This window comes from Anas platyrhynchos, chromosome 5 (assembly GCF_047663525.1).
Source record: "Anas platyrhynchos isolate ZD024472 breed Pekin duck chromosome 5, IASCAAS_PekinDuck_T2T, whole genome shotgun sequence".
Lineage (NCBI taxonomy): Eukaryota > Metazoa > Chordata > Aves > Anseriformes > Anatidae > Anas > Anas platyrhynchos.
Window position 1 is genome coordinate 25,825,001 of NC_092591.1, and position 25,807 is coordinate 25,850,807.

Below are 25,807 nucleotides of genomic sequence, written 5' to 3' on the forward strand. Positions count from 1 at the left end.
ACGGCGAATAAGACACGTTGATGTAAAAAGAAAGTGAAATTCGTTTTGATGTTTAAAACGATTTACTGTACAGAAAAAATCCTGGGAAACTTAGAGATGAAAACGCTAATTATGACATTTAATCTTCGATTTAAAGGTTTTTGGTAGGGGGAGGGGGGAAGAGGGAATTTTATATATATATATATATATTTTTTTTACAATGACGGAGACCTTAAATAGCGAAGATATTTACAAATGGACGAATGCATTACCTACGATAGATACGAGGTATTCATTTTCCCGAGCCGTCATATAGAACTAAAAAAAAAAAAAAAAAAAAAAAAGTCTATTCTAAATATATTTACCAGGTGACTAACGATACTTCGGTCTGTTTTTACTGGCTAGCCACAAATTTGACACTAAATCTGAATATGATGGTTACTGTTTTCTGAGATCTATTTCTGTCCGTTGTACACAGCGGGACGTTCCGGGTAATTTTGAATCAGTTTGTAGGTTGTGTTGCTTTAACAAGTGAATTTACATCGCTGACTTTAGTGGACGTATAGGACTAATTGTAACTATTCAATGGGAACTTCCAGTACCGTTCTGACTTGCGCTTCATCCATACGGTGATTCCTTACAAGGGAAAGGAAAAGAATAAAGCGCGAGTACACGTGAGTTTAGAAAATAAATATATATATATAGTTACAATGCAGAAAACTAAACGAGGTGTGAGATCTTGCCTTCCATTTGTTGTTTTGGTGTATTTCACCGCAGTCCTCCTCGATCAAGTAAATTTGTGCAAGAAATAATGGGCTAGAAGGCGACAAACTCACACACACCTGGGGTCTTGGAGGGAAGAGACTTTTTTTGCTTCATATCAAAGGTGTTGCTGAAGTGGCTGAGTTCATCTCAGTGTGTTAGTGACCTAATAATGTGACTCTAGGACATGGTTCTTCTGGAGTTTCTCTCCGTGCTTTTGTTCCATAAACTTTTTGTTGCCGCTGCCGCTGTTCCTCAGAGAAGCTCTTAAAAATACAATATTTTCCTCGCGCACCTTCTTGGTCTGGGCATTTGCTCTTAACCTGCGCGTTACTTTACAAACGCGTTCTTGCTTCTGCGAAATGAAGTGCACGCAGCTCCCCGTCCCTTTCACCTCTTCCCGCATTAGCTCATCGCAGAGAGGAAAGGAAAGGAAAGCAAGTGGATGACCGCTGCCTTTAGGCTATGTGTGTGCGTCTGCCTGGGGACCGGAGCTCCAGCCGCCTGCATCTGCACCGCGGGCGGTGCGCGCAGGGCTCGGGGCGCCCGGCGTTCCCCGAAGGGTCCCAGCGGCAGAGGCTGCTTGAAAAGGGAAAGCTCTTACTTTGAAGTTTGGAAGCTCTGCCCGTTGGCCTGTGCCGCTGCTCGGCTGGGGAAACCTTCCACCGGTGCCCACCCGGGGCTGCCCCAGCCAGCGGCGCCACCCAGCCCCAGCCTCTGCCCGGTTTTGTCAAACGGGCAAAGTTGTTGCCGGGGCTCGGGTCACTGTTCTCAGGGTGACGGGCCGGATTCTGCCCTCCCGGCCCCGACGGGAGGGTTTTGCCCTGCGTTTCATCCAAGCAAAAAAATTGTGCTGCCGAGGGCAGCGCACGTCTCGCCCTTCATTTCTGAAATGCGGGGCCCTGCAGGACCGGGCTGGGGTGCAGGAAGCAGCCCCAGAGACCCTCGTCCTTGGCACCCGGCCGATGCCTACCCGGCACGGCTTCAAACGCGGGGCCGGGACCCTCGGACTCCCGTCTTGGGGCTGCTCCCAAACGCCCTGACGTGGGGCTAAGGGAGACGGTGCTGCCCCGTCACTGCCACCCACACCACATTTGCCTCATGGGGTTAGTGGCGGGGTAGTGCGTGGCACCTCCGCGGTAACCCCCCCAAAAAACGAGGACAGAATGCGGCCGGGTCAGTTTGTGTCTTCCCGAAGGCACCGTGCAAGTGCGGGTGTCCCGCACTGGCAACCTCAGGCGTGTCCCGTGCGGCTCTGGCCGGCCCCTGCCTGCCCGGCCCCGGGGGGCTCCCCGCTCCCTGCTGGGGTTTCGTTTGCTGGGGTTTGGCCGGCGGAAAACAACCCCCGAGGAAGCGATAGGAAAGTTTGGACGTGCTCCCCCCGCGAGGGGCAGCCCGGGGCGGGCTGCGGGGTCGGGGCTGCCTCGGGAGGCGGTGGGGCACCCCCGGTGTCTGCCCCCAGATCCGTGTCCCCGCGAGCGTCGTGGCGAGCCCGGGCTACCCGCTTTCGGCCCTCTGCTCCCCTTTCCTCTCCTCGCTTTTTAACTGTCCTGCGGAATCTGAAGGGATTATTTTAAAGATAACCCTAGACATGGCATTGTCCCGTGAGGCTCGGGAGGTACTGGCGGGTCGCGACTTTAGTACCCGGCTTCCCAGGGGTGCTGTGCGTGGTGGTGCCGGGGTGCTGGGGCATCCGTGATGGGGTGGCAGAAGCAGGGGAAAGGCACGGAGCCATCCCTGGGGGGGGTCGTGTTTGTGCCGTGGGGTCCGGGCACGACGGGGGAGGCTCCGCGGTGGTGGCTGACGGAGGGGGGGTGCGTGAGTGCGTGTGCGTGTCGGGGGAGGGGGTGTTTGTGTGTCGGTGCATCGCCCTGCTACAATGGCAGCGCAATTATCCAGCCGAAACGTTCTCAAACCGCAAAAAAGTTGCAAAATAGATCGACCTCCCTGAGATGAGGAGGAGGCAGTTTCAGAGCTGTGCAACCATCGTGCTTTTTTTTTTTTTTTTTTTTCAATTCGTTTTAAACAAGAGGATCTAGCGAGTGATTCCGATTCAATACACATAATCAGTTTGGAAGTCCTATTTCCATTTGAAAACAGGCCTATTTGCAATCATGAGGGCCGGACATGCTGGAAGATACAGGACGCATTCAGAGTAGGTGGTAGGTGAGAGAATCTACAGACGAGCACCAAATATTTTCTTCCCGCTGCAGACCTTTTTCACGGTGCTTTAATCACGATGTGTTTTTAATCTAATTTCTCTTTGAAAATATGACTTAATTGCTTTAGAAAGCAAGGTTTTGACCTACAGCGAGACTCCCCGTTGGGGAAGGAAAGAAAAAAAAAAAAAAGCAAGAAAAGAATGGTGATTGGAAAAGCATGTTGATTGTCCTATCAGTCTCTTAGGGTTAACAGTCATTTAATCAAGAATACACTGGGTAAATGATTCCGGAGAAAATGGTACCTTGTTTTTGAAGTCGGGCCCGGAGGAAGGACCCTTGCACTGGGGAGCAGAGAGGAGGGAACGCCCGCGGGGCCGAGAGCCCCGTCCCCCGGCAGCATCCCTGCATCCCGTCCCGCCGCCAGGTTGGGGAAAGGATGCTCGGAAGCCGCCGCACGGAGCGCGGGGGGAGTTGGAGCCCCAGGGAGGGCAGACCCCCTCTGTCACCTCGCCCCCCCAGCATTCCCTGCTCCGAGCAGACACCGCACCTCCCCGCCTCTGCCTGCCCTGAAGCATTTTTCTTGTTCCTTAAGTGCCCGGAGCCCCAGAAAGCCGGGAGGCCTACGCGTCCTCCATCGTAATCATCCTGCAGGAGAGGAGCGGGCAGGGAAGTTGAGGCTCTCCTGCGGGTAACCAATAGAGGAATAAAGGCTCTCCCAACACCTCACAGAGCACATTAATTGGCATTTCCGATTTCCCTCATTTACTTGTTTACGTGCCCGTGTGTGCTGCTGACAGCGCGCTATGGCTGCAGGCAGTGTCCCAGCCCCGGTCCCAGCCCTCCGCCCGGTTTTCTGCTCGGAGTTTGAAAGCAGCAGCTCGCTTCGTGCAGCTAAATACTCTGGCCCGTCCCAGTCACAGCAGCCCTGCTTTTCCCCGCTCCCACCCTCTGCCACCCAGTTTTTTATTCTCTTCCACTTCAAAGGGCCAAATCAGCTCCTGAGAAGGGCGGAGGGGGGGGGGAAGGGAGTAAATAAATAATTATTTGAATAAATAAGTCAATGTCGCGGAAAGCCGAATCAGCCCTAGGAGAGGCAGAAACTGTTATTACTGCCTTGCAAACCACCCGCAAACCGACGAGGATGACAGGCGGCTCTGTGCCCCGGGCTCCCCCCGCCCCGCTCCGGGCAGGGCTCACGGTTCTCGCCGCTCCCCGTGCCCCGGTTCCCAGCTCCCTTCCCCCCCCCCCCCCCACCCCGGCAAGAAGCGCGTCCCTCGGCGAGATGGAGAGAGGGGGGAGCTTCTCCCGGCTGGGTTCTCCACCTCTCTCCCCACAGGCCCCCAAGGGAGGACTCCACGCTTCCTCCTTCGCACCGGCTAATTAGGTCTGAGCCCTAATTAGGGCTCGGGTCAGACAGTGCGGGAGGCCCCAAAAGGCTGTGCCTGGGGCTTTGAAGCCTTGCCTCCCCGGCCCGTGGTATCATAATGACAAATCTCTCCTCTGCCGCCCCCTCTTCCTCAAAAGTGGGCACTGGTTGCTCGTGGGACCCGTCCTGTGTCCAGCCGGGTGCGGGAACTCCTCCAGGCTGGCATCACCAATTTTGCTCCGAAGTACGTTTTTGGGATGGAGGGAGCGGCATGGGCACCCTCTGAGGGGAAGGAGGGAAGGGGCTCTGCCAGCTCCGCATCCTCGGCCCCCCCTCGGCGAGGGATGCGCTGGCTGGGCAGCAGAAGAAACACCACCGTCGCCGTTTCCGACAGACAGCAGGTTCCCCACGCTCCTGGCCCCACCGGGAGCCGATTCTCCCACGCAGATGTCGGGGTGGGCGTGGAGGGTGAAACGGGGAAGAAAGGGGGAGCTGCTCCTCTTAGGGAAAGTTATGTCCCAGCCCAGGCACTGACGGTTTTATTCACACGAGTTGCCCCACCGGGATCTATGTGCTAGTCACGGAGAGAACGGAGTAGTTTGGGGCTCCACGTGATTTTTTATTATTATTATATATGTATATATATTTTTTTTTTCCCCGCTTGGGATAAAAACATCCCAAGGCTCCGAGCAGAAAAAGGATTCCGATCCGAATCCCTTACTATATAATCACTAAAGAGCAGCCAAGTTCAGTGGTGTGGGGCACCAGTATATGGAGACACATTACCCGAATGCTGTTGGGAGTCACATCTTTACCACGTCGGTAACATAGCCCAGAATCTGAAACAGAGATGTCACCTCCAGGAGTGTCATCTGTTCCGTGAGACAGACTCTAGTCCCCCGGGTCATTTAGGAACACTCCCCCCCAAACACACCCCTCCTCGCTGTGGTGCCCACGACGAATATTTGCGCTCCACGAGGGCACCGAAAACTCCACTTTTCATAAACCCCATCAACAAGTGAATCGTTTATTTTATTATCGGTGATTTTCAATGGAGAAATAGAGGGTCTAATCCAATCGCCTTTAGGCAGGCAATATTTCCACTTAACCCAATCGGCGTGTTGCAAGGGGCAGTCCGCAGGACTGCCACCTCATTTCCTTGCAGTACTGGGGTCCAGGCTGGGGAGCTGGGGGCGAGGCAAACATTTGACGAATGATAGTGACCTAAAAATTAGTGTTGCTCCAAGTGCGTGGGGATCATCGGTGTTAACAGAGACCTGCCAAATTGTGACATATGCATTTGCAGCAAGACTCGCGTAGACGTGCCTTTGCAAATGTGTTCGTTCGTATAGAAAAGTATTGACTTTTGTGTTTGTTAATTTGAATTATTCAAAAGTACAATAAAGAGCCTTATTAAATCACTGTGAGATTTTCCGAGAGATGGAAATTATTCATTATATAGCGGGGGGGGAAGGAGGGGGGAAGAGAGAAGGGGGAGAGAAGGGGAGGGAGCACGATCTCATTAAAAACAAAACTTAGGAGAGGCGAGAAGAGTAGAGTATCCTACAAAAGTCTGGTGATTGCTATGTATCGCTTGCCAACGCACAACGGGACTTTTTATTTCTCTTTATATATCTATTCGTTTCATTTATATATTCCCTCCTGGTCGCTGGTCAAACTGCCGAGGGGATGGAGAAATTTCAAGGTATTTTGGCAAGACACTGCCCGCTGTTCTGGGTGCGTTTTTAAATGAGACATACTGGGGAAAAGAGAGAGAGAGAAACGGTACCTGTCTAAATGACTAACATTTTCTTTAAATTTCTCTTGCCGATATTTTAAAGAACAAAGAGATAGATATTTCTTTTGCTCAATGAGTACAAACTAAATAATAAAGAATCTTTAGGAATAACACTAGCAGATTTTATTAAATATTTCACATACCAAAAATATAGATACCTTTTATATGTACTTGTCCTTAACCTTTAAAAGCAACTGCTGTAAATACAAGATCTGTACTTTCTCTAATAGATTTTACTAGGAGCTGGTGACAGAGAACTGATTTCTTTTCTATTAGGCTTTAGTACATCTTTGTTGAAGGCCTGCAGAATGACCAGGGATTAGATTTGCATCTCTTAGACTCCCTGTGTGGTCTTTGTAAGAAGCTTGTAACTGTTAAAAATGACTTGTTAGGAAGCGTGTGGGCTCTCATCTCTTTGCTTTTGACAGAATGATTGTGAAATTCAGATTGTTCTTATAGGCTTTAGCCTGCGGATTCCACCTGAACCTTGAGCAATTAGAGCCTAATCTCAGTGCAATCATATTTGAGTTAGGATTTGTTGCACTTTGTTTACTTCAATTAAAAAGCTGCGGAATATTTCGGAGCAGTTTTTCCGTGATATTCTCAAGGCGTGAGCGAATTTTTCCAACCTTGAATTTTCTCAGCACCGCCCCGTTACTCGGCGGCTCGTAGTGCAAAGCACTCGTCGGGTTCCGCGGGCAGGACTGAAGAGGAAACAGCAGGAAAGAAAAAACAAGCTGCGATTCTTTGCTGGGCGGAGGGGCGAAGATGTCCGCTGCATCCCAGGCTTCCCAGAGCCCGCTGCCGGACCCCTCGCTTAGGAAGCAGGCTCCGGGGCCGGCACCGGCTGGATTTGCAGCGATTTCGGCAGCTGCATTTGCAGTGTTTTGCCGAAGCCCGGGGCAGGTTTGCCGCGAGCGAGCAGCTCCCGCTGCCCACCTCCCACCTCCGGCTGCCTGGGAGCTGGGGCGCGCCGGCCCCGCGGCTGCCGCGCATCGCCCGGGGAGTGCGGCTTCTAAAAAGCGAAAATTATAACCGCGCCACCTGCCTGTAGCTCTCCGATACTCGAAATGTATAGAAAATATAAAGTATTTTTATATTAAATGATGTAAAGGAAAAATATTTACTCTGAGGGATTCCTTTCCCACTCGTGTGCCAAGTTTCTGTGCTCAGGTTTCTTATGGCCAGCTTCAGAAGGATGAGTTTTACTACTGACATTCACATAATTACGGTTTTCAAGTGCCATCCTTTCACACCAGAAATGTTTTCGTTTATCTGAAACACTTTTTTTCCCCAGTCATTAGGACATTTCAGAAAGTCTTTATCAAGTCGCTGAATCAAGCACGAACCTTCCCCAGACTTCGAGAATTTGGTTTCATCTCCTTTAAAATTTTGGGATGATTTTTTTCTCCCACATGAGGTATTTGCTATCAATATCCTATGTTAAGGCTGTCCGGGCCCGATCCTGTTTCCACTGAAGTTACGACGCGAGACCTCCTCCGGCTCCCAGCAGAATAGGATCAATCACCTCCATGCTAATAGAGGTTTAATAGCATCGGCACATGCCCAACAACCACCATTAGAACCTTGACCCGGTCAGGTGCAATGATATTACTCCTCCTAAAGATATCCTGCATTTCCTTGGTGACAGCAAACAGCTCTTTATCACCTCTCACTTCCCACAGTAACCCACAGGCAGTGATACCAATAACCCACTGCTCTTTTGTCATTCTTTTCCCTCGGAAGTCTACTCCAGTAACTAATAAAATAATAATAATAATGTGTGCATTTTCTAGATCCACCAGCCTGTACTGCTCGAGACATTTCAGCCCGATCGTGAGGGTTGAAATAAAAAGTCACATTTTTAATAGTAAGCTAGTTACTCGCTGAGTAATCTCCGTCCTGCTGCTGAGTGCGGAACTGAGCACTGGAGTGGAACATCAAGAGCTCCTGTGCGTATCCTGCCCCTCAACCGGGCTTCTAGGCTTGCTCCGTTTGACCTGAAAACTTCTTTTCCACGAGTGTTGAAGTAATCTATCACTTTAAAAACTTTGTTTCAGGGCTGCAAGAGGCACACGAGCCAGACTCTACATTTTATTTTATTCTTATCTTATTCAGAAATGCCAACCTCGTATCAGTCTTTCAGGATTATTTTTAAACCTCAGACTTTAATTCCTTCCTTAAACCTGCAGTGATTTACAGTATGACTTTTCCTTTCAGTTCATAAACGCAGACACAATTTTCCCTTAAAAAACTTGAGGTTCACCATGATATATCTGTAAAATAAATCACCATGATATATCTGTAAAATAAAGTACTCTTCATTCCTTTTCTATCACACTGTGGAGACACATTTGCCAAATAATCGTTGATCTAAGAAAATAAAATAGTAAAACTCAAGGACACTCTCTGCAGAATGTAGGATGCACCAAATCCACTGATTTTAGTGTCAAAAAAAAATTATTAAAATGATGCCATGCAGGCAAATATGTTCTTTTCCTATAGTCTGAAAGAATGGGCAATTCTTCTTGCCTTAAAAGGCTGTTTTACAGATGAAAGCATCTCAGCCCACAACTTAATCTGTTTTAAATCAGGCTTGAACAGGGTGAATGAGTGATGGAATGACAAGATTTCTGGGGGTCCAAGCATCACACAGTATCTCTCCTGCCCCTCCTCTTTCCTCTGCTTGCAGAGCCTGTGATTGCATGTATGTGGGATTTTCACAGAAAACAGAAGACAGAATCAGCTGAACAAAAGCAAAGTTACTACAGCAAAGGTTCTGCTTTGACAAAATAAACTGAAATGTACAATATCGTTTATGCTAGATGACCAGAGAAGCATTAAAGGAGAAACTAAAGCTAGGAGGTAGAGCTGGTACTTTTCTCAACATATTGGTAAACCTATGCATACATTGAAAAGAAAGGAAAAAAAAAAAAGACAGACAAAAACCTGAGAGAAGCAAGCATTTTATTTCTAGCATTATCTCAAGCAAGATTAGGATAATGAGAAGAGCTGACTTAAGAATGGAGAACAAGCATGAAGAAACAAGACAGAGCAATGCTGGCATGTGCTAAGCTCTGCAAAAACAATGTGGAAGACAAGAACAATAATCCTGTTCTCCAAAGATTCCTCACCCAGTTCTCTTTAGAAGCAGGGGGCAGCTGATCAGACAAGTATACAAATATACAAGTATGCAAGTATACAAGTGAACCAATTCACAGTCTCTTTTGGCAGTTTTGGCAGTCTCTTGTCTCTAAGGGAGGAAAGGTTTTCCAAAGCAGTAATGCAGAAAAGTTCTTTGCTGAAATAAAGGGAGAAGCAAAGGGGCAGTGAATGATAAATCTGTGAAACATGCTGAGGCTCTTTTGACCTGAAAAGTGAAAAAGAACCTGCAACCCTTCCTGTGTTGTAAAGGTCTTTTTAGCTAGAAACAGGGTGGACACAGTGTCATCAAAAACACCTATGGAAAAGTTTGAGATAGAGCTACAAAATATGAAGAATAGACTTTTTTATTGTTGTTTTGTTTATGTTGAAATTACTATGTCACTTCTCTAGTTAACATTTTCGGGGAGCTCAGAAATGAGAACAGATTTAACTGTTGCAGAGACTAGCAAGGGCCAGTCACAGAAATACTCAACAAAGCTGCATAGAGAATTTTTTGGTATTTCATTGGCTGAACTGAAAACATCTTCTGCCACTCATTTTCAGTAATGATCTACAGCAATAAAAGCCTGGCAGTAAAGAAGGGGATAAGGCCTGTGGGGATATATGAGGGTATTATAACATAGACAAAAATGTCAGTACTACCGTGGCTATAGGAAGAAATGGGGATGGTGTGAATGTTCAGTTCACAGATATGGGAACTTTATCCATCAAACAATGGTAAGGCTTAGAGAAAAGGTTATATAGAAAAGGCAGGGTCAAATCAGACCAGTAACTTGTATAACTCTCTATCTTGTCTTCTGTCGATAGCATTACCTACTGCTTCTAAAACAAGGTGCTCAAACTGTGTGAGCATGGACTAATTGCCTCAAAAGAGAGCTTTCTGAAGCACATCTGGTGGCTTTCTGAACTTCAATATTGCTTGGACTCTCCCAGGGGTCCAATGAATTACACCACTAAACCATGACATGATCCACCTTTGGCAGTTTAAGCTCCCTTCTTTCCAGAGCTCTTAGACAGGCAGACTCTTTAGGGAAACCTTTGTTCATGGTGTTGTATTAATGTTAGAATTGCCCTTTCTCATTGTATTTTGTACCCTGAAATCACTTCCACCACATTCTCCCCAGTTAGTTTCTAATCCAGCCCTTCAGCAGAAGATGCAGAGAGTAGGGGGACCAGAAGATGCCCCTCTTCTTCCTGTTGCCTCAGTCAGCAATGCTGTAAGATCTGAAGATCCACTTTTACTTCTTATGTCTTCATTGCTGTTATCCCAGTTTAGAACATGAGCTACACACCACTGTTTTGAACATGACTGCACAAACATTATTCTAATAGTTAATATGTATCCTGAAACAAAAGAACATCAAGTTTTAAGGAGTCTTTTCACAGTGTGAAGAATAACTTCTGCTTGTATAATTCGCATAGCAACTGGAAACAAAAATGTGCTGTGATCCAAACTCTTTTCTTTCCTTTCATGACACTCTTAGGAAGGTATTGTGTTTTGTTTTGTTTAAATTCATTGTAAATACAACCAGTACCTTCCTTTTTGTTCCCTCTTACACACTCCATTTCTAACCCAATCCAGGAGTGATATTTAAGATATATTTATTTAAGGAATATGAGAGGCTTTTCCAGTATACAAAATCAATGAAGTGTGCTTTTCCAAGGCAGTAGCAAAGAGGTTGAGATGACACAGTCACAGTCTACATGTAACAAAGAAAAGGTTTCCTGTACAAGATTTTTTTTTTTTTTATTATTTGGTAGAGAAAAACCATAATGACACCCTACTGTTGAAAGCTTAGGTTAGGTAAAGTTCAGCTGAAATAAGGTGCAAATCTTTAACAGAGAAGGCATAAGTGTGGTATGATAGAACCTTCACTATGACTGAAAGATGTATGTCCTTCTGGAGCTAATCCACTATGACTGAAAGGTGTTTGTCCTTCTGGAGCTAAATTGGAGTATGGACAGAAACCTGATGCAGAAATTACTGTTTGTGCAGGCAATAAGACAAGAGATCTTCAATGGACTGTGCAGGCAATAAGACAAGAGATCTTCAATGGACCTTTTTTGCCTCTATTTCTGTGACTCTGAAGAATCCTAGAGATAAGTAGCTTTGTCCTTACAAGGACACAGTAGTCTCCTGTTTCAGAAAGAATATTACTGGAGATCAATCGACCACCAAATTGCAAACTTAGCACTGAAAATCCAAGATCTGCATTTATGCTATACCCAACTTGAACTCCATATATAGAGAAATCTGCAAAGCACTTACCTGCAGAAGACTCTGAGACTTTGAATGGCACCAAATGTTTTCAGCTGAAGAAAAATACTTATGTCCCTAAAATAATCTGCAGTATATTTATCAACATTGCTTCTCTATACTTATTCTCTGATCCATCTCATATGTATGGTCAACAAGACAGTAAATCAGTTCTCCAGCCAACTGCCTTCTCACCAAGAGGCGTTATCTTCTCACCTTAGAGTGTCCTATTAACAAGTCCATCATTACTAGACACTAGTAGTTCACAGCATGTGAAATCCTGGGGTCTTTCCAACCCCAAGAACCAAACTTGAGTTTCTAAATAAAACAACCCAAACCTGCCAGCACAAAGACAGATGAAGGTATTGTAAGCCTAATTACCAATGAAAAGTCCACATTAAACAATAATAATAATAATAATAATAATAATTCATAAAATCAATGCTATTTATTACAGTCAGCAGTTACATATCTCCAGTGCTCAGTTCTCAGACATGTTCTCTGATGGTCTAGGTCTGTCTGGAGAAAGCAGACACATAATGGAAACACGAGACAGTCTCCATCAATGCCAGGGCTCTTTGGGCATGTGATCCAAGAGGGGTAGCCTCCAGAGAGCTTGTTTATTGTTATCACCACCTGTTTATTGCTAGAATTGATACTTCTGTGCATTGCCACAGCTGCTCTGCTTTTCTTCTCCCTGTGTATTTTCTGTGTGGTTTCTGATCAAACCTCTTCAGTAGTCACTGCAGGTTGAGAGGAAAGGAGAGAGCAGAAGGAGCCAGCTCTGCTGGAAGTTCGTGCTGGTGTATCAGGAGCTAACTGGGGCTAAAAAAATCTACTTTGACAGGCTGCTGCAATAAGCCTTCAGCAATACTAATAGAAGCAGTTCTTCAATCCCAATGCAGTCAGGGAAGGGGGAAATGCCAATTAATCTGAAACACAATTTTCACTTTATCCTTCTGAACTAAGAATCAGACTATTTTTTCTTTGTTTAATTCTAGCTTCACATCCAGAACAAGATTATTGAAATAAGATTTGAAGACTGCTTTTGGGATTTCTTGTTTGACAGCAGTACTTCCAATAAAGGGATATCTAAAGAAGAGCCATATGGTGCTTTCTAATGGAAAAGGTATGCTTCAAGGCAGAGCACTAGTAGCCCCATGTTATTAAAATAAACAAACAAACAAACAAACAAACAAACATGTTTTGGAGGCCCAAGATGTTAGAGATATTTCCTATATAATATTCCTAAGTGATACAGGTGGTATATTCAGACAGTACAGAAAACACAGTCACGTTTTTCAATCCCAAGAGTCAACCAAACGTAAATGTATCAAGGAAGACCTATTCAATGCCTTAAGTAAACATGGAGCTGATCACACCTGCTCTTCTGGTTGCAAAGATCATTTCAGTTTTATCTACTTTGTTGTCAAAACCTTAGATGATTATGAGAGGAAGGAGACAGGATGAAAAACACAAACAAACACAAAAAACTCAATGCAGGTGGTAGCAATGGGAACTCAGCTGCAGAGAAAAAGGAAGGTGGAAAAACAAGGGTAAAACATAAGAAAATATAAAAGTGACAGGAAGATATAAAACAACTGGAATACAGTGGTTGTCCTGTAGAGGAGAATTATTCTTTTGGATTATTGAACATCATAGAAATAGATTTAATGTAAATGGGTCATAGGATATTTAGTTATTACAGGCAGTCTCTATTCTCTTTTTAATTCCTGTGGAAACCTCCCATGAAGTGGGATCTTGTTATGTTTTCTTCCGTGGACCAAAAAAGACTGAAAAAACGACTGTGATTGGCACTGGGATGGATCTCTGCTTTCTCCACTGTGTGGATGGCCACTGTCACACATAGGGCCTGCAGTGTTTCCTACTTTCTGGTACAAAGGTGACAATAACATGACATGGAGCTTAACCACCTCACAGCAGTGCCTAAGCCCCAGAAAATACCCCAGCCTCATCCAGAGAAAAAGATGGAGAAAAAGAAGTTAGAGAGCAGTGAAGTGACAGACTCAGGGCTCCTCTGGATGTCTAGCACAGTGGGGAACTAGAAAGCAGCCTGCCAAACTGTGCAGCTAACATTGCAGTCACAAGTCTCTCCTTCCTCTCTTTGCTCTCAAATCCCTAGAAGCAGCAGGAGCAGCGTAACAGAAACAAAAGATGCAGTATGCTCTCACTGACCCTGAGCCTGAAGAGGCCTCTCAGCTCCAATTCCACTTTATAGAAGTGTGATTTCATAGGGGTCTGAGAATATGTCATGGTTGCTTGACGGGCATGACTGGGGGAGGAGAGAATGGATGGGTGAGCAGCTAGGACCTACCTGCTATTAACATAAAACCTATGCAGTATTTTGTCTGTGATTGATTTTTTCCACAGCCACCAACTGAAAACTTATTCATTCCGGATCCCTAGAAGTTTGGTTTTTTGTGTGTTTCATCCAACTATCCATCCTTTGTCCATCCCTCCCCTTCCCACAGCCCTCCCAGGCATCAGAAGAACCTCATGCCCCAGAGGGACAGTGAGTGGTGAACCCAGACTGACTACAAGACATGAACTCAAAAGATGCAAAGTAGGATGTAGCTCCCCTTGCAGACTGTGGAAAAGTTCTCATGTGTTGCAGAGTTGAACTGTTTTTTAATTTAAAATCTTCAGATGACTTGGTTTTGGACCCTCTTTTTTTATGAATGTCTTGTTCTGACTCCGCTTCTTAGAGTCAGTGTAGGTAGGAATGAAGACCACTTGTAAGAAAAATAAAACAGGACTTTGGAAACAAAGATAAAGGACTTTGGAAGTAGAATGAAGGGGTAAATTTGCAGCTAGTCAGATGACAAATAAAAAGATTCTGTGTGTGTGTAGTCAATGGAATATACAAGATGTTTTTAATAGAACTGTTTAATAGGGGTGGATCAGTGTATCTCTGCAGTGAACTTTCTCTAGATGTTAAAATTCCAATGGCACCAAATATAGGCAAATAATGCATTCTTGTGTATCTTCAATATTAAAACAATCTGATTTACACAAGAAAATGCCTGCTTCTACAGCACTGAAAGAGCTTTTTAGTATTCCTGTTTCTACCACCCTGAATGTATATATCTCTACAGATATACAGATGCAAACATAGAATGTAGAGGGTAACAACATTTATGTCTGATTCAAGGTTAGCTTGTATAAGAGGGAAGAAGGGAAAATCAATCTTTGTGTTTCTTTCAGGATTTTCTGTCTAGTTTTTTTTTTTTTTTTTGTATATATTCCTTCTGATATATATGCAATTCTGATCTGAAAATGCAATCACAAAGTAGCATGTTTCACATGTGTACTGTACTAATAGAAGGGCAAAATCATACAATAAATTTGTCAAATACTTTATTATTAAATATAAAAAACAACATATATAAAAAAACAACATGTCATAGGAAATATTTCTGGTGTACCTACACCAAACATTTTAAGAAAAAAGAAAAAGTGTTAAAGTTGTACAGATATTGAATTCATCTGTTTTTAAGTAAAAAGTCTATTGAACAGCAAAATAAAAGGTATTGTGTAGCGTGTTCCTGCTTAAAACCAAGAACAGTGGAGAATCACAGTTAATTAACTCCAGTCAACATGAGATGCTTTACAATATATCTCACATCAGTTCTTCATCTGGGCTTTGGAATAAACATTTCACACACTCTGCATGAAGAAAATAACAAGAAAATATGCAGCTTAGCCATACAAAATATAGTTATTTCAGACAATATTTCCCAAAATGAGAGATTTAAAATCATTACTGTAAAAACATAGACTAAAATCACTGAACAGTAGGGCTTGTAATCCTATCTGCTTAGCATTTGGGGGTTTAATATCTATTCTTAATCATCAGATTGTACGTATTTTTTAAAAAAGATCTTTAACCTTTCTGTATTGATTGTAATTTTTGTGTACTTTAGTTATCTGTTGCACAAGAGAACTGTCTGCTCTATGAAGGCATCATATGAAAATCTCCATTTAATGCATTATAAATAATGAAGTGCTACATTATAATAATTATTTCCATATTAACTGAATGCACAGCTAAGTTACCTGTAGTAAACATCTACACTTTGCTTAATGCCTTTAAATAGCATCTGATTCTCTCTTATTGCAACTATTCAACTGATGTTCTGGCCTGGAGGAGGCTGCAAGTTTACTTCTTAGAGATCTGTATAAGGCCAGTGACTTCCCAAGGAGAAGCACCATACTTAATGAATTTTATTTATTCCATTTAAATGTGATTGTGCAACATATGAATTTAAAGGGCTCAGATTCTTTGCACTTCATGCACTTTGAACAGACATGTAAATTTTATTGTTTTTATACCATGTCAGAAATGTACTAACCAGCTTCCATTTTACCCAACAGCTGACATGAACTGTCTAAACAGCTTTCTTTCCAAAGGACTGACGATAATTTCACTTTTGTGGAGAACACCAAAGCTTCATTGTCCATGAATTACTGCTAGTAACTACATCATAATAAAGTATTTGCATTATTTTACATTTTGGGATTTACCATTCACTATGTACGTATTTATAAATACATACTCTTTTTGAGATCAGAGGCTGTGCTTCCAAGCTTGGATGAATGTTTTTAAACCAAGATGTTTATAAGAGAATGCAAAAGATAAAAAAAAAAAAAAATCTTTTGTCTAAAAAGCCATGCTGACTAGAACAGCTTTCTTCTGAACTTTCTGAACCCTGACAGCTTGTTTTCCTCAGACATTGCTTATTATTTTTACATTGGTTTTTGCTCTTCCCTTTGTAACAACAAATAAATAGCACTAAGACCTTCAGTTGTAAATATACCAGACCCAACTGAACAGGGGCCACCTTTATTGCAAAAGTGAAAGGGGGTTTTGGGATGGGATTAATTAGGAGGAGGGAATGTAAGGGCTCCTGCTTTAAGAGGCAACTATGTTGTATCATTAGTCTGCTCGGTTTTGGGAAAAAAAAAAAAAAGCAACTAACAACAACAACATAAAACAACAAAATTTCACAGAAGAATTAAAAGCATTTTAAAGACTACCTTTCTTCCTCTCTGAAGTTTCATTTTTGTTTAAAAAATGACAGCTACGGCAGAGCATATGCCTTCAAATCTTTTAATGCTCCTTTTACAGGAGATATTCAAAACTGACCAGCAGAACAATTGTGCCATTGACACTCATATTTCAATGAAACATTAGTGAAAGTGACACTGCTCACTTGTAAAGTTATCAATATTCTTAACACTGAGGGCAATTTTATGAACAGTAGATAATGGAAAAAAAAATATTGCTGACATTTGTATTGTTTTTTAGTAAATAAAATATCAGTGCTTTAATACCAACTTTGAATATTAAAGTAGTCACATGAGTGTCTCTGGAATTGTTGTTTCTTATAGCAAATCTTAACAAAAGGTCAAATGGTTTAGGCAAAATATTTTAATCCTATGGAGAGAGAAAGCTGTAAAGGGAATGATGTGAAGTTTGGAAAGATGAGATAAGACTTTGGCTCAAGAGGATGCACTATAAGAGCAATTTTTAAACAGAGGCTTCAATTGCATCATTTGTTATCAACAGGAAAAACTGTCTTCTGCTTAAGAGGAGTTAATCTGGTGCAATGTGTACAACTGAAAAGAAAAACATTTGAAGAAAAAGAAATCACAAGCACAGAGCAGTCGATCAAACACTTCCATCTAGAAAATACTGGGACTTAATTCTGGTCTTCTTCATGCTCCTTGGCTGAGTATCAAAATTCTTATTTGGACAAAACTCTCACAGCTGTCTTTCTCTAGATTTTTGCCTAGCAGAAGTGACAAGAGTTTGCCATTTTGTACACCAGCCTGGTTTTCTGCTCTCTCATACAAATTTTAAGCCACTGGCTTCAGCTGAATTATTTTTGGTACACATTATTGAATGTGAAAGAGCTGATCCCTTGGATTACACATTTTATTTACTGAATGTGAATGTAACTCTAAGTCTTTTCAAGAAATTACAGCTAATGAAGCTTAGGAAATTTATTGATGGACTGGGGAAATCTTTCTGCCCTAATCTTCTCTTTTGTCTGTTACTTATTGTAATAGAATCAATAAAAACAACAGAACTGGGAAAGGAAGTAGAAGAAAGAAAACACAGAACTGCAGGCAAGTCTATTTTTCCATTAAGGACTAAGCATGCAGGCACAAGGGCACAGAAGACAGAAGCACACTGATGAAATATTCTACATGGAACACTACTAGTCAGAGTGGAAAAAATGAGACATGGGAAATCCTGCTTCAATTTTCATAATAACAGAGAGAAAACTACTTTTTTAAATTATTTGAAGAAATGTGACAATACATAAATTTTAGTGTTACAAATAAACAAATGATTAATCAGTGAAGAAATGTTACATGATATTCTGTTTAGAAAATTTGTGTAACAGGGTCTGGTCCCAAAATCTGTTTTGGGAAAGATTTCCATAATTGTGATGTCATATTATAAGAATTGCAGGATTTGGATCCAACAGCTGTTCCTCCAAACCTTAATTAAAAAGATACATGAATATGTTTCATTTTTATTATTTTCTTAAATAAAAATATTTTTTGCCACAACTATTTCTCTTTCTGGTAGAAACATCTCCTTCCATACCATACCATACTTTTTAACTTGTCTTGAAAAGATTTCTTGCTCAACTTCATGAACAGGTGCCTAAAAATGACAGGGAAACAAGGATAGAGTGCTGATAAAAGGTAGATCCTACCCTTTTTACTGGTAATTGTTAACAATAAATATATGGAAAAATCCTCCAAATTCCCTTTATTTGGCCAACAAGTTTACTGAAGCTACCTGCACTCATCAAGAGAACAGAATTTTGGTTAAATATGGGCTCAGCTGGAACTTCAAAAAGAGGACAAAAGGGGAGAGGACTCTAAAGGAGAGTTTCCCATGGGGAGAGTGTTTTGTTGCCAAAGCAGAAGCAAAAAAATAACCTGAAATACCCAGATCTTAGGGATTCAGATGAAGTCAAAGAACTTCCCTCACAGTGTGAAGATGCATTTATATGCAGTAGCTGGTTGGAGAAGGGGTGATGTGTATCTTTTTCTCCCAGGGATGACTGTGAATGAAGAACCCTCTGAAGGACCTTTTATTTGATCTCTGGTGGCTGCATACCCACCTTAGGCTTTCTCCTTACATGTGGATCTATTGAGACGTGTGGCTGCTGAATTCAACACAATTGAGCCTTAACTGTGATTGGGATATGAGGACACATAATTAGCTGTGTTAGAAAACTGACCCTCAGTCTTTCATTAAGATGGAATTTTACCCTGTAAAGTATGAATGAGTAAAGACATTTTAATCAGGAAAATAAAATAACCAAATGATTTTTCTCTGTTGTTATTTTTACACTGCAGTGAGACAATGGTAGGGAAACTCACTTTAGGTGATATCACTTAATTAGGAAAAGCATCCTAATCAGATCCCCCTCCAATTGCAATAACTGTAGGGAGTCAAGTACATTTCTCTATCAAAGTAGCAAGCTGCAGTGAAGTATAGATATTGATATTTTAAATTGTGATCCAAAAACAGGCACAAACACAAAGAAAGCAAAAACACATTATCTATATCTGGTATTTCAGAATTACTTCTAAAAGATGTAAGTCATACTTCCTACAACATTTCTGCACCTCCACTTACTAAAATAATATCAGGATCTGTACTTCCATAGCCAAGACTAATGAATGCCAAGGCACACAGACTATTCCCATCTGTTATTCAACATGGGTAACCAGGATTATCTCAGTCCTTGCATTTTTTTGGTATTTCAGCCCATCTCACTAGGTTTTATACATGACACAGAGCAAAGGAAACCTGGATCAGGATGTGGACACAGAGAAGATCTCTCGCTGGAAGGAGAGTCCTCTGCAGTTAGCAGCTGTGCTGCCTGGTACTGTTGGAAACACACTATCCACATATTCTTTGACTCAATGTAGTTGCCTTTTTTTTTTTTTTCCCCACAGTGGTTGTGAGTTAATAGTATAGTTAAGTCTTCTATATTTATAAATATGCTTACAGTTTCTGTCTCTGCATTTCTTTCCAATGCTGTGAATGCCTATTAAGGATACCATTCCACACCACTCAATTCTTTGCATAGGAAAAGTTGCTTTGTCTTACAGTACTTGATGCTCTGCCTTCTGCACAGGACAAATGTAAACCTCAAGAACTTCAGAAATCAATTTCAGCGTAAATCTTAGGGTTTATTTCAGTGAAATGTGATTCTAGTGAGGCACCTCCTCCCTAACTACAAGTAGCCATGCATAATGAAAGCCATACAGAGTGGGAAGGGAAATAAATATTAAAGTACTACCAATTATGTGCAATTAGTTGCATTGCCAACACCAAGCACTGAAAAGTTACAAAACAGGCTTTAAAATAACAATTTTTTAACATATGTGTAGGATCCTGCCTATGTATTTATTAAATTTGTGTTTTTTTTTTTTTTTTTCTTCCCATTTTTTCTACATAAACAACAGTTAGTAACTCCAGGATTACATTAAAAACAACAACAACAACAACAGTGCTCATATGTTGGCTACACAACCTATGACATATTTTCAAAATGTTTTTTTCAAGGTTCTTCACCAAAGACACTAAAATGAAACTGTCCTGATATAAGAGTGAGGTTCTCTACTTAAAGGACAAGAAGGAGTAACTGTCTGCCATTTACCATGCTGATGAAAAATATGTCAGTATGTTACCAGTGAATTCTGTCCAGAATACAGACAAATGGCAAGAAAACGGAGGTGGGATTGTGTGTGGTGTGTGTGTGTACTGCAAGAGACAAAAGACTGTTATTGATATTAAAAAAATTAAGTTGATTATGGAGAGTTGTAGAAAAATCTCAAGACATTTACGTATTGGTCATTAAAATGTCTGACATTAATGGGTACTGATACATACCAGCTCAAAGTGGTATAGGATATGTTAGCAATTACTGCAGGGGATAGAGAAGAAAACGTGAAGCATCTCCATGCCAAAGAATGAATCCATAGTACAGCTACATATTTAATAACAGCCTTATAGTGCACCCCCCACAAAGGGATATAGAAAAACTACAATAGATTCAGAAAAAAACATCAGAACTATCAGAAGAAAAACATAGATTTTTACCAAGACTTGGTTTAACACATTAACATTCTTCAGCCTGGAAACCAAATAAAGATGTGGAGAAAGTAAATAATGAAGAACTAAAGGACATCCAATGAAATGATGAGGTAGCAGGTTTAAAAGTAACAAGACGAAATGCTGCATGGTCTTATTGTGAAACTCATTGATGCAGGATTTTGCAGGGTCAGCATACAAGGGGTTAAAAAAAAAAAGACAAATTCATGTGGAAAAAAAAGGGGGGGTGTGTGTGTGGCTATTAACAATAACATGACTCCAGCAAAACTTTATGTTCAGGAAGTCATTAAGTAATAGATTGCTTAGATATGGAAGTAACACCACAGTGGGACCACACTCTACTTCCCCTGTCTGTTAGATTCTTTCCTTTAGAGTTTGTTATTGACCATTGACAGGCACTGCATCCTGGATTAGCTAGGCTTCTATCTGATCCAACACATTCATTCTCCAGCTATGCTCTTCACATGAGAAGATTTTTTTCTGAAAAAAAAAAAAAAAAATATATATATATATATATAAATTAAAAATTGTATTTTCTCGTAGCAACATGCTTATATATATGTGTGTGTATATATATATATACACCTTAGATATTAAGAGCTTCTTGATAAAATCACAATATGTGGAAATGCACGTGCGAAAACCTAGAGAATCTGCATATAACATATAATATCTCATTGATTTTATTAAACCACTATGCCATTTCTTTATCTTAAAGCCTGCAGAGTCATCTATTTTTCACCAAGACTCTACCATGTAGCTACCTGATGATCAAAAGTAATTTTGAAGGAATGGAATGGGTGTATACTGGATGGAACCATTTGTGTCCAGCCTTTCTGAAGAATTTGGAAATTGAATAGGAGCTAACATGATAACCTGTAAAGCACAGTTTAAAAGACTGCAGGTCACCCAATAGTAGTTTAGGCATAGACAAATGATGCTGGGGCAGAGCAGGTGGGCGTGCACCCAAAGCAGAATGCTTCTTTTTAACTGCAGGACCAGCTGAAGGGAGAAGAATATGGATATATCGAAGCAACATATTATGATTCAGGGAAAAAGCTCATGAGGACATGATAGGAAAGGCACAGATTATTTCTTCAGAGGTACTAACACAGAGAACACACAAGACTGACAAGGTAAAGAAACACCTGCAAAGGTTTATTATTTTTTTCTACTGCTCTATTAGCTAATGGTAGTGAATGATTTTGAAACATTCACAAGTGCTGTGTTGTCTTACTTTAACTGTTACATATGCCTGGGAAGTGATAAACTAGAGCCTGGAAGCTGAAGCTCAGGGTACTCACTGTAATGAGCAGCCTGGTAAGCTGGAGCTGCTCTTGAAGGCTCATGGCAGGTGGCCAGCAAGAACCCATTTTTGTAAAGGGATTAAAGACCGAAAGCAGATGCCTAGGATACATGTCAGAGATGTCAAGGAAAGAAGCAGTGCTGCAGCTTACTCAGACTAAGGGAAGCTTAAGAGCAAACTGATCCAAAAGGCTAGGGCCCAGTCACAGGGTGCCTGGCAGGATGGGCTTTAGGAGGGCTGAGTGACAGAGTCAGCGAAATAAAGATTTGCACAGGGGGAGAGCAGAAAGCTTTGAGGGCTGGAATTCAACTGCCTGTTTGTATACAGCCTGACAGGCTGTAGTACTAATCTCCTCTCACCTACAGACTGAAGGAGAAAGTGCAAGCCTCTGCTGACTGCTCCTGGGTTCAGTGGCCACCAAAGCTGGGAGACAGCACCAGTGGGCAGACAGTGGCTGCTGCAAAGCAGTCGCTTTGCTTGCTCTCCCTGTAAGTTCCAGACCTGGTCATTGTAGGAGAACACACTCCTTGCATTGCAGATACTCTACAATGAATTTAGAACACATATGGGGTTTACTGCTCTAATGTCAAAAATCACATTCTATAATGTCTGCGCTACTATAATGTCATGCATTTTACTGTTACCATGTATCAAAATAACTGATGTTTTGAAGTTTTCCATCTACATAGAAAATTCTAATTCTACAGTTGAACCCAAATCCAAATCTGTTACTCAGTTAAGCCTTATTTAAAAAGTCTGAGGTGTTTTATTTTATTTTATTTTATTTTATTTTATTTTATTTTATTTTATTTTATTTTATTTTATTTTATTTTATTTTATTTTTGGTCAGCTTTACTTAACCTGGCACTTTCAAAATATCTCCTTAATAAGTGGATGTTCTAAAATATCTTTGGAGCTTCATTTCTAAGCAGACCATCATTTCTAAACATGTTCATTTATGAGAGCTCACTAGTTTGGTCATCTGTGTATTCTAGGTCAACTCAAACATGTACTATTAATGTTGTTGTGGACATCTAAGGGTGTGAGAGCTGGGAGAGCTGGGAAAAGCACAAGGCTTCTAAACATAACACCTTGACTTGTCTGCTTTTTTCTCAATAGTGGGTCTGATCAAATATACTTCCTACACATATATACACAAATAAACTCTCTTCACATCCCACCTCACACATCGCAGACCTGTATAATGCTACACTGAGGAAAACATACCTTAAAACAAGTAATCTTTCATAGCTAAGATGCTTGTGTATTTTCCTGCTCCTTTTTGCTGTCAAAGAGATGAAACCATAAATAATATTTTAGATCTATGCTAATCTCAGTAAATATATTTACTGTATTCTACGAAGTTACTAGAAAGTCTTTATTTGATTTTATCTAATTATCACATAAATGCAGGAACATTAAGTGGGCTGATGTCAGCAATCAGGACTGCTTGTTACACAACATCAGTAACAGGGGCTCAGGTATGAAACAACTGTAATTATAGGTATTTAGCCAAAATGTATGTCAGTTGTAACTGATTAGCTGTGTAAGTCTTTTAAAGTAATTGAAATACTTCATAAATAAAAGCCGCAAACTTAGCAACCAACAATATGGACTTATATAGAAGTTTGATTGATGGTACAATGATATTTAATTCTCAATGTCTTTTTCTTTACTTTTACTGACTGTTGCAAACCTGTTTCTTCTTAGAATTTCTTAGAATTTCCTTATTGGATATTTTTGTCCTCCCCATTATGTTTCTCTTCTTTTTTTTTTTTGTTTTGGGATTAAAATGAAGGTTGAGTGAAGACAAGTCTGGAAATTATTCAGCATTCATCTATCTTGCATGTACATTAAAACTTGATTCTGATATGGCAAACATAAAAATCATGTCTCAAAAATATTTCATCATGGTTTCCTCAAGCTCTCCTGTGCAGTGCCTGTAATTTTCAATGGACCCTTCAGTGTATACACCATTCTGTCAAGCACAGTGTTGCTAAGGTGTCTGCCATTCAACAGCATGTTGCAGCTATTGCCAACTGATGTAGCTAGCTTGTCAGGATGCAAACCAACCTTCACCAATGTGTAAATAATTCAACTCTTTCTTTGGAAAAAAAGGTAAACTGACGTTTTCATGTGATGAGGTATATGTCCTGAGTGATATATATATACTAATGCAGCATCAAGCGTCAAATATTTGTTTTCTGTCAAGAGTGGCCACATCTCATTAACTATACGATTGCATTAACTGACTTACAAAACAAACAAACAAACAAACAAATAAAAAAAAAAAAAAAACATTTATGTGGAAGGCACATGGAAAATATGTTTTGGTTAATTTAAGTCACCTTAGACTTTATAACCAAATTGAATCAGTACATATCACATGGACATCCCAATGGGTGCCTAGCAGCAGAAGCCTGGAAGTACCTATCGTAGCATACATAAAAATCTCAAATTTAAAGCCTCAGTTGCCACACTGCAATCTGGTTACTCCTGCCTGTGCAGCAGAGCGGGATTTCTCTGCTTTGGCTGCCAAAAGACATTACCGCCGTATACTTGCAGCAATCTAACACTGCACTGAGAAGAACGACCTAAAGCAGCTGCAGTCTGAAGCCATGGTGAATATCCCCTAATTTCTAACTAATTTCTAATTAAGCAGAGGATGAAAACATTCATCACACACTGCCCTCTGACATCACCACCTAATACCATTTGCCCACAGAGAAAGGACATCCAGCCTGTCAGTCTCGTATGTTTGGTTCCTTGTGTTTGTTTACAGCTCGTTCATAAGATCTGACTTACAGCTAAGGCAGGCAGGGCTCTGCCCAGATGCTGAAAGGTTTGCCATCAGATGCTACTGGTTCTGCCAAGGCTGAACCACTGGCCATTCATGGGGAAGTATCAAGTTGCCTGACCTGAAGTGAGCTGTCACAAATTTCAGTATGGCAAAAAGCATGACTCACCGCTACGTGCGGTTCCGAAAAGCCCTTAGTAGAGGAAAACATGTGACTTTGCACTTGCTAAAGCAGGGCCACTCTAGAGTTTACAGCTGCTATCAGCCCTCAAAGCTCTTCCTCTTCACAAACAACAGTGCTTTATGCATGAAGACTGTCTCGAGAGCAAGACAGAGGAGCCCTGATGGAACCATATTCCATTGAAACGTGCGATTTTATCAGTTCACTTCAGAATAAAAATTCTGCTTTGTCATTTACAGGACTTTTCTCAAGCACCTGAAGTGCATGTAACTGGAGCTGAGATTGCATGGGGGTAGCGCGTGGTCCATACGCTTACCGAAAAACTCCCTGCCCCCACCAATCCCCTCCCTCCCCATCATTTAGCTTTAGTTTCCTGCTGTTACTTGTCTTTTTCCCTCTTACCATGATCCTAGCACCACTTGTGTTTCCAGGACAGCGCTAAAGACGTGGTGCCAGCACCACTGGGAAAAAGAGAAAGGAATAGATATGTGGATTGAGAAAAGCAGACTGAAGAGGCATCAGATGTATTGTCACTCTCTGCTGTTCTTTACATGCAGACTTTTTTTTTTTTTTTTTGAGGGGATATATTTTCACAGCCTGACGTACCCATTTGCCATGTTTTCAGTCCCCATCAGAAACCCATAGCTAGGATTTTCTCTTTACCAGTTGTGTTGACTTTGGACTTCACTCTTTCATCACTGGCTGTGACAGAGGATCAGGTTATGGCAGCCATGCCCTGAAGGGCAGGTGGAAGACATACTGCATGCACAAGTCAAAATCATGCTCACTGGTGCAGAGCAGGAGTTTAATCCTGTCACACCTGAATTTTTCTCTACCTCGTTTTATACTTCATTGAACACAA

General features: G+C 41.6%; 1 long non-coding RNA gene across 2 annotated transcripts in view; it reads left to right on the forward strand.

The window, feature by feature from the left end:
• Positions 1–21,083, forward strand: part of LOC140002602 (uncharacterized) — a 21,489-nt gene extending 406 nt beyond the window's left edge. The window contains exons 2-3 of one of the 2 annotated variants that reach the window (XR_011809605.1): positions 12,491–12,618; positions 13,881–21,083. This is a non-coding gene — a long non-coding RNA (uncharacterized lncRNA). The remainder of the gene's footprint in view (positions 1–12,490; positions 12,619–13,880) is intronic. The other variant, XR_011809606.1, reaches the window with a different exon arrangement.
• The last annotated feature ends 4,724 nt before the right edge of the window (positions 21,084–25,807 follow it).